Source organism: Callithrix jacchus, chromosome 1 (assembly GCF_049354715.1).
Source record: "Callithrix jacchus isolate 240 chromosome 1, calJac240_pri, whole genome shotgun sequence".
Taxonomy (NCBI): Eukaryota; Metazoa; Chordata; class Mammalia; order Primates; family Cebidae; genus Callithrix; species Callithrix jacchus.
Window position 1 is genome coordinate 73,278,342 of NC_133502.1, and position 16,082 is coordinate 73,294,423.

The window sequence follows — 16,082 nt, forward strand, 5'->3', positions numbered from 1 at the left end:
ACCTCTGTGACCTGCGCATACGCCCCAGATGAGCTCCTGGAAGAAATGATCAACCCCTGCAGTGCCTAACTAACTTGAGACATTCTTCTATCGTTTCTTATTCCAGTCTCAATTGACAAGGCCATTGGACTTTGTAACGGACCTTGGTCAACCCTATGACCCCCTCCCAGCTTGCAAAAAACTGCCCTGAACTGTAACTTCTGTAACTTGCTACTGCTTCCCCCAAACCCATAAAACCAACTCCTATTCCTGCGCCCTCTGCTGACTCTCCTTCGGACTCAACCGGCCCGCACCCAGGTGAATAAACAGCCATCTTGCTCACACAAAGCTTGTTTGGGGGTTCTCTTCATTCAGAGCGCATGTTTTAACAAGGAGTATTATTTAAATTTACTATCACATAATGGATTGGGTCATTTTTACCAGATAGTGGAACTATAACACTGACTAAGCCTGGAGATCTGCAGACAGTACCCTGGGGAGGAGGGAGCTGAGATCTGACAGTTCAGGATGATCAGGGCGGCCACAGTAAGGTCCTAAAACTGCCTGAGGCAAGTGTGAGGGGCATCCTCCAGCACTCTGTCCTAAGGACAGCAATAAGACCACTCACTGGCTGTGTGGCTCTTCCTGCTCTGAGTGCCCTGCCTCTATCTCTAGTCACCAGTGCAGTGGGGCACACCCTCCGGGGATTTGCAGATCCTTGATGGTAAAAATGGATTTGGTGCTGCAGGCAAATGATACTTAATACCTGTATGAAAATGAGATTAAAAAGCAAAAACAACCTCCCAATCTCCCCAAACCAATCAGGGTGGTTACTACCACAAAAAAACAGAACACAAGTATTGGTGAGGATATGGAAAAACTGGAACTCTTGCACGTTCCTGTGGGAATGCAACATAGCGCAGCCACTGTGGGAATCATGACAGTCCCTTAAAACATTAGAATAACCATGTGATCCTGCAATTCCACACTGGGTATGTATACAAAGAAGTCTCAGAAAGACATGCGTACACCTGTGTTCATGACAGCACTATCCACAAGGGCCAGAAATCTCTTCTGCATCCAATCATGTCCTGATAGTGACCCCACCTTTATGGGGCAACCTGAAGGGGACCTCTGTTACCATGGTGCAAACGCAGCAGTGTCACTGGGTGTGCACCATGGTTGGGAACCAGGCAGAGCTGGCTCTAGGGTACTGCTGGTGCATCCTGGGCACAGGGCAAAAGCCAGCTCTTCGCAAGAACTTCTCACCTCACTTCTACAGCAGGCTGGACACACGTGTGCTATCCCCTACTCTAGGGGTATGGATGCAGCAGTGACCCCCTGAGGCTGTCACAAGTCCCCTATGAGTGCAACTGCAGAGACAGCAGCCAGCAGCAGACAGATAAGAGTGTGGAGCTACCAGAAGACCTGCCCACTTCCAGGGGGCCAAGCGGCCAGTGGGCCACTGCAGCATGCTTGGCACTGACAGAGTCCTTGATAGTGGGGAGGGATCTCCAATCAGCAGAGAGGGGTTCCCACGACCTCTGTCCAACCGGCAGCCACTGCAGACTGTGAACACAGCTTGTGCCACATGCTAAGGCCTTCAGAGCCTATGGTATCTGTCCTGATGGGGACTGTGCACAGGCACAACAGGTCAGATGCAGCCACCTCTTGGCATTTCGCTTAACGCCCTCTGCGAGGGGCCTCCGCCCCTGCACATGGCTGAGTACAGACTTCTGAAAGAAGCAATCAGGATCTGCCCGAGGACAGGGTGGACATCATCCGGGGCAGAAGCCCAGAGGGTCACAGGGTCCAGGGGCAACAGGGACACACAAAGCCCTCTGCTGTCACACTACACACAAGAGCGCTGCCCTAGGTGCAGATTGTCCCAGGGCTGAGACAGCATCTTTCAAAGGCTCTGGATGCTGGTACTAGCATACCCCAGCAGCTCTGCACTACATGTGGGTCACACTGGGCAGCTCCAGCCAGAGTGCCACTACTCCCCTCTGGGCTGGGTGACATGGGCACTATGAAGAGCCACAGAAGCCTCCATGCAGATGTGAGCAGGAATCTGTGCATGACTCACACATAGCACTTGGCGTTCATGGACTGCCTCACTCTGGGGACAGATGCTGTGACACATGGGGCATACCAGGAGTGCCAAGTGATGTGGACCATGCACACCACATTATCTCCAGCTGTTCACATTGCTCCAGACCTTGGCCCCGGAGCAGCAGTAATGTGCAACAAGGTCTAACCCGCCTACCTGGTTGCCTAGCGCCACCCGGCTCCACGATGCATGGCCGCCCCCACCTAGCATGCATGGACGGAGCAGAGGGAGGGGTCACAGCCTAGGGCCTGCCAGGCTCCTAGAAACCTCTAGAATGGAAGACATCAGCACAATGGCACTGGGCGCCTTCTCAATCTCCACTGAGACCTTTGTCAAAACGGTATGCAGGCTCCCAATCAGACAGCTTCTTTGGGTTTTTACTTTCTTTCATGAAGCTTCATGCATGTAAAAATGTTAGTCTGTCTTTTCTCCTGTGAATGTCTTTTGTCAGTTTAATTCACAGGTCCTAGAAACAGAACCTAAGAGAGTAGAGTGAAAGTTTTTCTTTCCTCTGCCAGCAGTGTAGCTTCTCTCTTCTCTGCCCTCCTGCCTCTCTCCCATAAGAAACTTGGTGATTACACTTAGGGCCCACCCTGGGAAATCCAGGTGAATTTCCATATCTCAAGGTCCTTAACTTAATCCTATCTGCAAAATCCCTTTACCACTAATGGAACTCACAGGTTCCAGGGATGAGGAGGTGGGTACCTCAGGGCATTATTCATCTCCTGCAGATCCCTGGCATGTGCAGCCATGAACCTTTGAATGAAGCCTCCCAGATCCCATCAGGGAATGTGAAGGGAAGGCAGGGCAGCTGGGCCAGGCCCTGTCTGAAGAAACCACTGCACCTCCCAGCCTTCTGCAACGTGGCCTAGTGTGGGCTTGATTTTTTTCTCCTGAAAGGAAAAATCCTCAATTTTTAGATGACGCCTTCCAATGCTGCGAGGTAATTAATACATATATTTTTAATACTGAGAAGTCCCAACCAAACCAATCTGAGGGCTGCGATGCCAATCTAAGAGCTCCGAATCCACCTGGGCCCCTTGCATGGGGGAAGGGGCAGGCCAACTCGGGGAGCGCCTGGGCTGCACATCCCCCAGGGCATGTGGACAACAGAAATCCCCACTAACAGAGTCAGGATAAAGGCAGTCACAAGGCAATAATAATTTTTAAAATGCTGGTTGAGTAAACATGCAAATGACCATTAACAGGACCTGGAAAATAACCAGGAAACCAGTACATTCCATGGGAATCTTGACTTGATGAGTCATTGAAATGCAAATTTTACCCCAATTCTGGAAGGATTACAAGCATCTCCATTCACAGCCCCCATTCCTATGTAAATTTTAGTCCAAGGACTGGCCCTCCAGTTCCCAGCCTTCTGGCTGCTTTGCCATGTTTCTTTCCTTGAGGCTCCTAAGCAGGAGCTTCGGAGTTTCTGGTTTGTTTCTAGACCCTCCTCCCCTCCCCAGCCCTCGGAGACGTCAGACTCCCAGGGCTCTCTGACTTTCACACACCTGAGTCATACTAGACACAGTACTGGGCATGTACCTGGATTTACAAAAGCCAGTGACAACAAGGCCACCCAGGTCTCTGTGTCAGCAAAGATCCTAACAGCAGCCACACCCACGGCTTTACGCAGAGCAAGTCCCACAGGCTCCACCCACGCCCCACCTGGCCCTGCCCCACCCGCTGCCAGCTCCTGGAAAACCTGGTTGGGGTATACCCCAGCCAGGGCCACGCCCGCAGGCTGCAGGCCTGGCCTTTCCTTACAGAGGCTGTGCAAAACACAGAAACTTAGAGACAAACAAAATTTAAATAAAGGAAGGGCATGAACACTGCCAGATGCCCAGTGTCCATATCTGCTGTACTGCATCCCAACCTACACGGAATTGGCTGCCCATGAGAAGAAAGCAGGGATAGCCCCAGGCCAAGGAAGCACCCCCACCCTGACCCAGCTCCCCAGAATCACAGCCTCAGCCTTGGCTTCTCTGATGCTCGCTGGCCAGCTACAGACAGACAGACTTCTCAGACAACGTCCTGCATTCTGCTGCCATCAAAACACAGAGGTGCAAAGCTCAAGCCTGTCAGGTCCACTCAAGTGTGTTTTCCCTCTGGTTGTCCGGAACAGCAGCTGGTCATTCCGTCCCCTCATATTAGAAGGAAGGCCACTCACTCAGCTCATCTCATTCGACCCCAGTGAGTGGTGAGAAATGGGAACACAAGACCATTTACCAAATGATAAAGAAAACCTGAGCCCCTGACCCTGCCCGGCTGGCCTCACCTTTCCTGGTGCTCCTGACCCCACGCTGGGCAGCGTATCCCCAGCCGCTAGGCGGGATGGGCACTCAGGACACCATCTGGCCCAGCCGTCCCATCCTCACACAGGGCCTCTGCCTGCGTGGGACATCTGTCCTGACCGTTGGGGTTTCAAGGGCTCTGTTATTAGTCGGGTCTCAGGCCAGGACTGCTCCAGCCACAACAAGGCGCCCTTCAGCACAGGGACAAGGTCCTGTGGTGAGCCTTGTCTGCAGGTTGTGGAACAAGCCTGTCCCATTCTCTTCCTTTTAAACAGCGGGGCTGTTCAGCAATGTGGGCCCAATTGTTTTCCTGTGTGGGCTAATTCAGGGGCTTGTGGGGCAGCGCCCAGCCCCAGGGCTGAAGAAGGAGGAGAAAGGCTGCCTTAGATGAGGCCGTGGGGGGTTGTGGCCCAGCACCCGAGATGTGCACGCTATTGTCGACCTATGCAGTGGCTGGGGGCCTGCCAAGGGCAAGCTCCTCTGTGCCTGAGGACCCTGCAGGCCGGGCTACTACTGCAGTCGTCTGGGGCTCCATGGCAGGATGGGCGGGCTGCCTAGGGCCACGGGAGGATGGGGCTAATAGCGAAGTCCCAGAGAAGCAGATGTAGCCCTGGTTGAGTCACTCGAACCCTCTGAGCTCTCATGTCCAGCCTTGGACACAGGAATCATGAAGGCAGCTCAGTCAAGAGGTAGCAATGAGGGCAAACTTGGGAGGTGAACATGCACAGAGCTGCTGAACAGCACTGCACTGAGATGGCCTGGTCCCAGCTGGAAGCACGTGGCCTCTTCTGTTAGGGGTTACAGGGCCCTGGCTGCTCTATCGGCCACTATGCCCATCCCCATGAGTGGCCTGATACTAGTGGGCATTGCACAGTGCACTGAGGAGTGGCTCCTGCAGCTCTGGAGGTTTTTATTTTTCTGTAGACCAGGTTTTCCTCCCACAACGGCAGGCATCTGCCCTCAAGCCTGTAAGAAAGTGAGATGCAGTGAGTATTGCCCAACCTTGGTGGCTCACACTTGGTCTTGAATAAGCAAACAACCACAGAACAAACAGCAGAGCAGGTGTGAAGCTCGCCCTGAGTCTCTGACACTGCAGACACAGCCTCCAGATCACAGCCCCTTCACCCACCCCCACCTAGCACCAACCCTAGCAGGCAGCAGCGACGAGTACTCCCACTGCTGCAGTGTACCTTGGGAGGGGAAGGCGCAGACCTGGGACATGGCTGGGCTCAGGGACTATGGGCACTCGCCCATGTGTGCCACCAGCAAGGGGCACAGGTTCCCGGTGCTGCCTGAGGTCAAGAAGTCCCAGGGAGGGAGGTCTGGCTGATGTGTCCAGGTGCTGAAGGAAGGTAGCAACACTACTTGAGCAGGCACAGGTGACAGCTACACAAATTAGGTCTCTGAGCCTCAGAGATGAACAAGACAGGGACAATGTATGAAAGGTATGGTGCTCTGCCCTGACCCGCAGCTCAGGACACAGCCAAGACAGGGACATGCTTGGACCTAGAAGCCAAGTCTAAAATTCCTTAAACTGAGCAACTCAGCCCCAAGGATGAGCCATCCAACCTGCTAACACCCATAGTGCCATCTGGCACCAGGCTCTGTGCCCTTCTCGCTGGAAGGTTTCTAATAACCCACAGGGGTAGGGATAGAGGGGCAGTGCCATCTCAGCAAGATGCAAAGAGAAAGCAGGGGACACTTTACCTAGAAGGGTGGGCAGCTGCTGTGGTGGGAGCAGGCTCTCTGGGGGCTGAGTGTGGAAGAGGGAAGAGGGAAGCAACAAAGCCAAGCTGTAGAGAACAGTCACGCTGTAGAGAATAGTCAAGCCAAGCGCCTTCCTTCTCTCCTGGGAGCCTCTTGTGACCATGAACCCAAGCTTTAAGTTTTGAGATGAGAAACTGGAGACCCAGGAAGGGTGAGGAGTGAAGGGCTGCGGGCCTCAGCTGTTGCAGGCCTTGTGCTCCATGGCTGCCAGGCTCAGGCTGGCCTGGAGAGAGCTTTCAGGGCGAAGCACCTCCTGCAGCGGCTCGTGATGGCTGCATCACAGAATGGAACAAGGTGAGCGGAACGACGTTCACCACGGGAGCCTGGCCACTGTAAGCCCTGCTCATGACAGAGCTGGAATCATGCAATTAGATAAAATATTAACCCGGCGCATCAAGGGCTGGAAGCTATGCCAGTCAAACCCACATTATGAAGCGCTTTATTCTGTCATTCCTGAGACAAAGAACATTTCTAGTGTTAAAGATATCCAAAGCAATAAATCGAAGTATTCTTTATATTCTTTGACTAGAATTGAATACGATGTATGGATTTTAAGAACTTCTATAAACTCTACAAAAGGCTTCACAATTTTAAGATGTGTTTGTAGATCCAGAATATACGAGTTGCCTGGTAGGGTTTCTTTGAATCCTCTAAGATCTAGTGGCTGAGAGTGGAGACCACTTTGGCCTGTAAACTGCCCAAGAGGATAATGAGACCTGAAGGCAATTTTCTTAAAGCAATGGTAATATTAAGAGAAACATTCACATTGGAAAGAAGCATTTCTTCTGTGATTTAAGGTTTTTAATTATGCAAAGAAGCTAATGGTTTCAAACGTCTGCATTTGCCACCCACACAAACGACGTGGTACAACATCTATTCCATTTCCTTCTAAAAGGTATTATTAGCTCAGTCAGTGGCTCACTGGTCCAAAGATCATCACAGCTGGCTGGACCCCAGACTGCACTGAAAGGTCAACCTGATTTGCAAAAAAAACCAAGAGCAAGTGTCTATTTTTAAAAGCCTATTTGCAGGTCCTGTATTTTCTCTTTACAAAGAGAAAGTCAGCGATGCTCCCAACTGCACAAGTTTTGGCTGAATGGGATCCGGCCGACCCACTATCAAGCTCAACACATCTCAGTGTCAATTTAAGCATTAACTCACTTTAGCCCACAAGCACACCATACAGTCATTCTACATTGGTGCACTGCCCCTCAGTCACCTTCACCACAGCTGAAAAGTGGACACACCTGCTGGGTCAGGAGCCATATCTGGGACACACGGGGAGACCTGCCTGCCCTTAAACCTACCAAGGGCAGTCCACAGGGAATGGAGCCACAATAAGTGGCCTGGTGTCCTCCCCTTGAGCCTGACCCTCACCCTGGGAGCCATTCGGGCTGCAGCACCTCCATCCACACCACCTGGGATGAGCCCTGGAGCGGTGCTGGCTCCTCTGCCCCAAAGACCCAGTCAAAGCTCCCTCCCCACCCCTACCAGGAAGGAGTGACCACACCACCCTCCCTCCCATTCCTCACCAGACCCGGTGGCTTCTCCCACCCACACTTTCACCCACCCCCATGTTGTAGCCACATGAGTGTCTCAAAACTTCAAATACGATCTTGATAAGCCTCTGCTGAAAAGCCTTCAACAGCTCTCTGTGGCCTTTTGCTTAAAATCCCAATCCTTTATCCTCACAGTGCTGCCTGATCCACCTCTCACCCACACCCAAGCGTCACCTGTTCCCATCACCCTGACCCCTGGGCCCTGCTCTCTACACTCATCTCCCAGGGAGGCTGCACCTTCCACAGCAGCCGGGGACCTCCTGGGTCAAGTGTCCCCTGGTCTCCTGGGAAAAACAGGTGCTTCCTCCTCTGAGCTCCCCAGCACCTTGTGCAAGACTTATTCATGTTCCTTTGCAAATATTTCTTAACTAACTACCTGCTACGTACCAGGCAACATGCTAAGTGCCAGCAGAGCAAAGTGGGGCTGGCTCCACCCTATGGAACCCATCCAGTGGGCAGGACATCAGCGTCCCACAGCGTGTGCTTGCATGTGTGTGATGACACACTGTGACAAGTCCTGATTAGGAACACACAGGGTGACAAGAGAACTAGAGGAGATAAGCTGGCCCAGTGAGGAGGCTGAGTTGGACCTGAAGGGTGAGGTGTCAGAACTGCACAAGCATGCTTTAACTGGTCTACTGCAGCAAACTTCCACCCAAGAGGGCAAAGCGGCATGCAACCTGAACGTTCAGAGCTCCCGAAGTCGTCTGACCTGCTCACCCAGGGAATCCTTCTAAGAACAACAAGCCACTCCACTGGGCAAGAAGCTCTTTCAGCAAACCACCATTAGGCTGGCTTCATACCCTCTGCTGTGTCCACTGATCTTAAAGTCTTATTATACATTGTTAACGTGTCCCAATCCAAATCAGACCAGCCACCCACATTGAAAGATCTGCCTTAAGCCAAACTCCCAGGCCTTACGAATACCAACCCTTGACCTCCGCTTCCACACACATGCAGGAATCGGCCAGGCGGCACGGTTCCTCCTGGCAGTGGGCAACTTCCACGGCTCCATGTGGCAGATGACCATCATGGAGGACTCTTCAGGAATTCGGCACCAACAACATGAGCTTCCCAGGAAGACGGAACAACAGGCAAGACAGAGCCTGATGTGTCTGGTATCAGGAGGGAGGGTGATGTGGCTGAGGTGCTGATGGCAGAGGCAACCCTGAGCTCTCACTGCAGGCATCTGTCTGTGCGGGCCAGGGCCCCATTCCCACATGACAGTCCACCCCCAGATCACTGTGTCAGAATCAGAATACCCCAGACCATGAAGGAAGTGAGGGCAGCCTGGAGGCAGCAGGTAGGGAGGGGACCAGTTCCCTACCACCCCATGGCTCCTCCTCAGGACTTCTAGGACCTGCATGAAGGCTGTGGCTGCTTTGTCCCTGGGTGTCCTCAGTACCCTCTTTGTCATTTCAGCCCCCAATACCTGTCCAACCACTCTGCTTCCAGCTTTCCTGCCTGGGCCCTAATCCCCACCCCCACACTCCCATCCCACCCCGCCCTGTGATCTAAGTGAAGGAGAAGCCCAGCAACTCCAGGCTCTCCACTGTGCAGACAGAGGGCTAGAGGCTGGCAGGAGGGGCTCACAGCCGTGTCCACCTTCCCCAGGGGACGATCTCTGTGGGGGGTTGGAGGCAGATGTGCTGAAAACGTCAGCAGTACTGACGATCCCTCACCAGGCACCCATCCCATGGCTGTGTTTAAACATTTCCCTTCCTCATTGACTGCAAGGCTCTGTTATTTAACATGCCTGAAATCTTGCAGTGTATGGATGTGTGGACCATAATGGCCTGGCTGGCAAGCTCAGCATGTTTTTGATCGCCCCTCCCTATCATCAGCACTCAGCGAGCTGGAGCTATTTCCTTCCCTTTTCCCCTGACCCAGGCCACATCTTCAGGCCAGAGACATGGTTTGCTGCCCCTGTGTGGGTCAAGGTCACTGGCCAGAGCACTGGGAGGGGCTCAGTGGTTGACCCTGAGCACCACGGCTGCCACACCTGTGGTGGGGGCTGCTGGAACCCCCGCTCCAGTCCCACCAGCCCACCTGCCAGAAGAGGAGGGAGCTACCTGCTCTTTCCAAACTTGACAGGCTCCAAGAGTCCTGTTAAACATGGTAGCTTTACAGAAGAATACAGACTTCATTTGTTAAAACGCAGTAGAATAGAAAGAATTATAAGGAAACCACGCAGCAGCAACATCTCAAAGCAGCGAGACGGTCAGCAGTATGGAGGAAAGGAGGGGCAGGCGCCATCTGAAACCATGCATAAAAATAAACCATCTGCCTGGCCAGAGTTGTCTTCCTCCACTTGCTAGAAACACAGAGCTTAAGGTAAATATAGAAAAGACAATGAGTTTCACTTCCACAGGCCCCAAGAGCTAGCGAAGAGTCAAACCTACCCACCCTGAGCTGTCAGGACAAAAGCATGGGGAGGGGAGAGTTCCTGGGGATCATAACCTGTCATAACCTGTTCCTGGGGACAAACCTGTCATCACACAGCCTGTGAGACTTTAGGGTCCTTCACTCCAATGCCCACCAGGACCCTGCTCAGCAGCAGGCGGGCCCCCTACATCCCTACAGCAGGGGTGCTTCTTCTGGCCAGCAAGAAGGCAGCTCTTCTCCCTAGCAGGTGACTCAAAGCCCACAGCCCAGCCCCATCAGGTCCCCTGAAGACTTCTTCACAGCTTCACAAGTGAGACTTCCCGGTCAGTGGTGGGATTATGACCACCCACACTACCCCGTAGATGGAACCCGGGTCACAGGGAGCCCTGGAGAAGAACAGATGCCAGTGCTCAACCTGGACACACACTCCAGCTACAAGCTGTGTGTGGGCTGAACAAAGAGATTAATCACTAGGGCCACCAGGATGCCCATGGGCCCAGCCTCCAGCCCCCTTCCCACAGGGCCTGGCTGCTCTGTCCACCTTCTCACTGACCTCGGAGCAGATGTACCACGGTCCTGCTGTCCCTGCAGAGCCTTCAGGTGTCTGACAGAAAATGAGCCCTCCCTGTAAAGCACAGCCTGGACTCCACCCACCCATAATAGCCACCCGGTAAGCAGGTCAGGCCAGCAGCCGCCGCCAGAGGAGGATCTGCCCGGGGTAGGCGGGTGGCGGATGGCCCTGGCCCTGCAGCGCCTAGGCCAAACCCCACCCCACGCCTGCCTCCGAGCTGGTGGCCAGGACCTGGCTGCCTCCTGTCCTGGCTGTGAGTCTTGTATAGCCTGGCACCTGAAACTCCCTACCCTCCTGCCACAGCATGGGCGGGGCTGGGGTCACCAGCGGGTAACAGTAGGTCCAGACCTCCTGGGCTCCCTGCTTGGGTGTGGTCTGCCACACTGGAGCAGTGCCATAGAAGACAGGACACAGAGAGTATTTGGGGACTCGGGTGCCAGCTGCCAGAGGGGCCCAAGCAATGCCTGGGCATAAGCATCCTCGGGGGCCCAGGGTCACGCAGCCCTGGGCCAGGTACAGGCACCTAAGCTGCAGTGACATGCTCACCCCACTGCATGCCCATGCATCCCCTGACCACAGGTAGAGCCAGGGCATTCACCCCCAAATGAAATCCAAGCAGTGGGCAGGTCCCTGACACAAGGAGTTATCTTTTCACTGCTCCCCTCATAATCAACCTGCTTTACCTTGATTGCCCTGGACACTTTGCCTTTTAGAAATTATATGTAACACAGGCATAATTCTGCGTCCAGCTGGTGGTCTCTGTTTTCCTGCTTCACCTGGGCCTCCCTCTCCACCTCCACAGCCTCTTCCCTGGCTGCCCCTGCAGCACAGCTACAGTGTACCTGCCTTTATCAAGCTCTGCCCAGGTGCCATAAGAAGAAACACAGGCAAACACATACCCACACACAAAGGAGCACTCCTGCCATCACAGCTCATAAAGCACGTCACACACATGGAACATGCAAGGGGGCTCCTCCCATCCATCAGCACATGCTCTGCAGCCGCTACTGATGGGATGTGGGCGTGTGAAGAGACAAGCAGGCCAGCAAGTGGAATGGAGGATCCCCAGTCGGAACCCAGTTTACAGGAGACCCTAACAGCCCACAGAGCTGACGTTGAATTCATTGGTCAAAGGACAGATTATTGACTAATTAGTGCTGGCACACTAGAAGGAAACAAAATTGTCCTCCCCACCCCAAGCATATTATTTCATGTTAAAAGCATTCTAGACACGTTCAAGAGTTTAATTCAAACATATAAAACAAAAAAAACTCCTGCCAAAAAATCCCCAGACAACCCATGCAATCTTCTTAACAAACGCTAAGAGAAGAGACGTATTTGACCATAAAATGAGTTAATCTGGACAGCAAATGATACAATAAAAGAAACTAGCCAAGAAGAGAATTAGGAATAAATGCTTTCCAAGCAGAAGAAAGAGGATCAGTATCTATAACAAATCTAGAACGCCTACAGATTGGCAAGAAAGGGCTGAATGTGACAACAGAACAGGCTCACAACACACAACAGACGACTCACAGGAAGATCCAAATGGCCGCAGAACATTCAACAAGGACTCAACACTCACCAGGATCTGGGGTGATGCCACCAAGGCCACAAAGCCATCACTCGGCCCACAAAGACTGACGAGTCCGTCTACAGTGTTTCAGGCCACTGCCGAGAGAGGGTGCTAGGAACAGGGAGCTCCCCGTGCTCAAGGGGAAAGGATGAACTACTGGATCTGTTCAGAAATGGATCTTGCAAGGTGCATTACAATGAAGAGAGACACGCTCTTTGGACCCTGAGTGCTGCTCCCTGAAACTCGTGCACTGAACCACAGCTCTAGAGCGCGGCCAGGGTATTCACGGAAGCACTGTTTACACTGCATGGTTTTCCAGAGGCAGCTCTCACCAGTGACCACGAACTCGGTGGCTTACAACAGCAGAAGTGTATTCCCTCACAGTTCTAGAGGCCAGAATTCTGAGATCAGTTTCACTGACCAAAATAAGGGTGTCAGCAGGGCCACGGTCCCTGTGGAGGTCACAGGGGAGACTCCCTTCCTGGCCCCTTCCAGCTTCTGCAGTGTTCCTTGGTTAGTCAGGGTTCTCCAGAGAAACAGAACCAACAGGATGTGCACAGGGAGAGAAAGGGATTTATTATGCGCTCGGCTCATGCGATTATGGATCTGTCATCTGCAAGCTAGAGACCTGGGAAGAGCCGGTGCCTCTGTTCGCAGGCAGTCAGGCAGGCGAAGTCTCCTCTGACTCAGGAAACCGGGTCTTTTTGTTCACCTGAGGCCTTCCACCGATGGGTAAGGCCGACTCACACTGGGAAGGGCTACCTTCTACCCCACCTTCTACTCCGCATGCCGTACACAGGCCTCAGGCAGGCTCCGTATCCACACTCCCAGCCTCTGTCCAGCTCAGAGGTCTCTGCAGGCTCAGCTGGGGGTGCCATGCAGGACGAGTACTGAACCCCCAGCAGGAGACAGAACGAGACCCTCGTGACCCAGACCCCCCTCCCTTCCGAGCCATGCCATGTGTCCTACTCTTGTGGTTCTGTCCATCTCACCTCCCAGCCCCACCGCAGACCACCCCTCCCACCTTAGCCCAGCAGCCAGTCCGAACCTCCCAAACCACCCCTCCCACCGCAACCCAGCAGCCAGTACAAACCCTGACCCTCCATTGCACGCTGCCTGTCTGCTCCTCCAGTCTCAGTGGGAGCCCCCAAAGGCTGGCCTCTCCTGTGACCCTTGCAGACCAGCATGGAACAGGAGCAGGTACAGATATGTCTCTACCTGACGGTAAAGGAACAAGGGTATTCTGAGGAGGCCTGCCCTGGGACAGCTCCATGCCCCAGCTCCAGTCAGGACCCACCCTCGGGCCAGTCCTCACATGTCTCCCCAACTCCAGGCTTAGGTACCGCACAGCCTCCTCCCCACTAATAAGCACCTCAAGCTTCCCATGTCCCCAAACCATGCTCCTCACCTCTCCAAAGCTAAGACGCCTCTAAGAGAACCCAGGCGGAAGCCCACATAGAGCCCCCATCTTTCCAATGGCTCAGGCCAAACCCTGAGCCATTTTGTGCTCCCCAATCCCCACCATAACCTGCCCCGGATCCAAGTGGGCAGCAGGTCTCCTGGATCCACCTCCAAATAAGCGCCCAAAGGAGCCCCTCCTCATCGACACTGCTGCACCATGCCCACACCAGCACCACTCTCCCAGACCGCCTCATAGCCTTCTAACTGGGTGCCTGGCACCCCCACCAGGGCCCATTTTCCCCAGAAGCCAGGGGTCTTCCCCAACCCCCTCAAGCTCCCCTACCCACCACTTCCTCTTGTGTCCCTGCCCTTCCTGACTTCGCCTTAGCCCACTGCCCTCCACCCCCACCTCAGTGCTCCATGGACCCCCAAGACTCTCTCCCATCTGCCTCGGGGCCTTTGCTCCTTTGCTCCCCAGGCATATAGTGCTCCTCCCCATGCACAGGCATGGCGCTGGCCTTTGCTCCATCTATCTGCCCAGCTCCCCTACAGAACCAGTCTCATCTCCTTCTCTGCTTTATGTATTTATTTATTTGTATTTTATTTGTATTTATTTGTATAGAGTCTTGCTCTGTCACCCAGGCTGCTGTGATCATAGCTTATTGCAGCCTCAAATTCTTGGGCTTACGTCATGCTCCCACTTCAGCCTCCTGAGTAGCTGGGACTACAGGTGCATGCCACCATGCCTGGCTAATTTTATACATATATATATATATATATTTTTTTTTTTTTTTTTTTAATTTCTTTTTGACACAGAACCTTGCTCTGTCACCCAGGCTGGAGTGCAGTGGCACAATCCCAGCTCACTGCAATCTCCACCCACTGCAATCTCCGCCTCCTGGGTTCAAGCGATTTCCCTGCCTCAGCTTCCTGAGTAGCTGGGATTACAGGCATGCATCATCATGCCTAATTTTTGTATTTTTAGTAGGGACATGGTTTCACCATATTGGCCAGGCTGGTCTCGAACTCCTGACCTCGTGATTCCACCCACCTCGGCCTCCCAAAGTGCTGGGATTACAGGCGTGAGCCACCATACCTAGCCTAATTTTCTATATTTTTATAGAGATGGGGAGTCTCACTATGTTGCCCAAGCTGGTTTCAAACTCCTGGCCTCAAGTGATCCTTTCAATCTCAGCCTATCAAAGTGCTGGGATTACAAGAGTCAGCCACTGCCCCCGGCATCTTTTTCTGCTTTATTTTTCCCCCTTGTAACTCCGATCATACATGACCTATTGATCTCTTTGGGGTCTGTCTGCCCAACAGCAGAATGCTATTTCCTCTGCTGAGGCCCCACTGCCCAGGTGTCCAGGACCCAGGGAAGGAGCTCAGTGAACTGGCATGCCAGGCCATGGAGGACCCACCCTGACCTGGGTGATGTGGGATAGAGACAGGGAGGTAGGGTGTGCCTACCCAGACCAGCCAGGCTGCCCCAGCACCAGGAACAGGCTGCTGTGGGGGCCACAGCCCACCTGCACTCTGAGAAGCAGCGATCCACACAATGGCAGCAGGGCAGACGTAAAATTGCGAGGCCTCTGCACATGGATGAGAAAGTGTTAGACGCACCCAGAAAACTATTCAATGAAAGGCTTGTTTCATAGGCTCCACTGGTAGGCATGACAGCATCGCCCACATGTTCACTCTCTACAAAGAAAAATAGGCCCTTATGAGGGATATAAATAGCCTGTCCAGATGTGGGAGTTCCTGAGGGGCTTTTCCCAGGACTCCACTGTGTGTCACTTGGCGGCACATATAGCAGCCCCTTAGTGAGACCCCAGGGGCTGCCAAAGCAAGTGCAGGTCAGGGCCTGAAAGTGTTATGTGGGAGCCCTTCTCCCACAGGAATGCAGGATGGGGCTCATAGCAAACCATCACTGACCTGCAGGCTGAGCACGCCAACTGATGCATTCACAGTACAGCTGGGACACGAAAAATCAGCCACAATCTGTAAGTCTTACCCACAGAAAGCAAGGGAAACTGAAGTCCAGATAACGCAGGGCCTTTTGGGGAGGGGTATGTTCACTGAAGCACAGGCCCAGGTGCCCTGCAGACACAGTCTCAGTGGTCCCTGGTTATTTGGTAAGGCCCAGCAGGTTGTCTTGTAATGTCTGCATAAATGTAAAATAATAGCACTTAAAGCTGGCTAAAAATGCTCTCAAAGCCTGATATGGTTGTTACCAGTCAGTAGCTCCCAACTACAGGGGTGGGGCCTTGACAGGAGAGGAAGTCAAATCCAAGGGCAACAAAGAGCAGTTTAGATCCCACACATACCAGGCAAGCCACAGGTGTGATTTCAGATTTTCCTAGAAGTCATGCAAAAAAAGTACGTTTTCTTTAGTAATATACATATACACAGAGATAGACAGAGAGATTGCACATCG

General features: G+C 53.2%; 1 protein-coding gene across 46 annotated transcripts in view; it reads right to left on the bottom strand.

Moving 5' to 3' along the window:
• The window catches only part of SEMA4D (semaphorin 4D), a 130,015-nt gene that overhangs the window by 69,265 nt on the left and 44,668 nt on the right, over positions 1 to 16,082 (bottom strand). For 3 of the 46 annotated variants that reach the window (XM_078365417.1, XM_035299443.3, XM_035299473.3), the window contains exon 1: positions 10,651 to 10,703. The exons of the other annotated variants lie outside the window; for them this stretch is intronic. The gene's annotated coding sequence lies outside the window, so the exon portion shown is untranslated. Of the gene's footprint in view, positions 1 to 10,650; positions 10,704 to 16,082 lie in introns of those variants that run through there. 46 annotated transcript variants of the gene reach the window in all.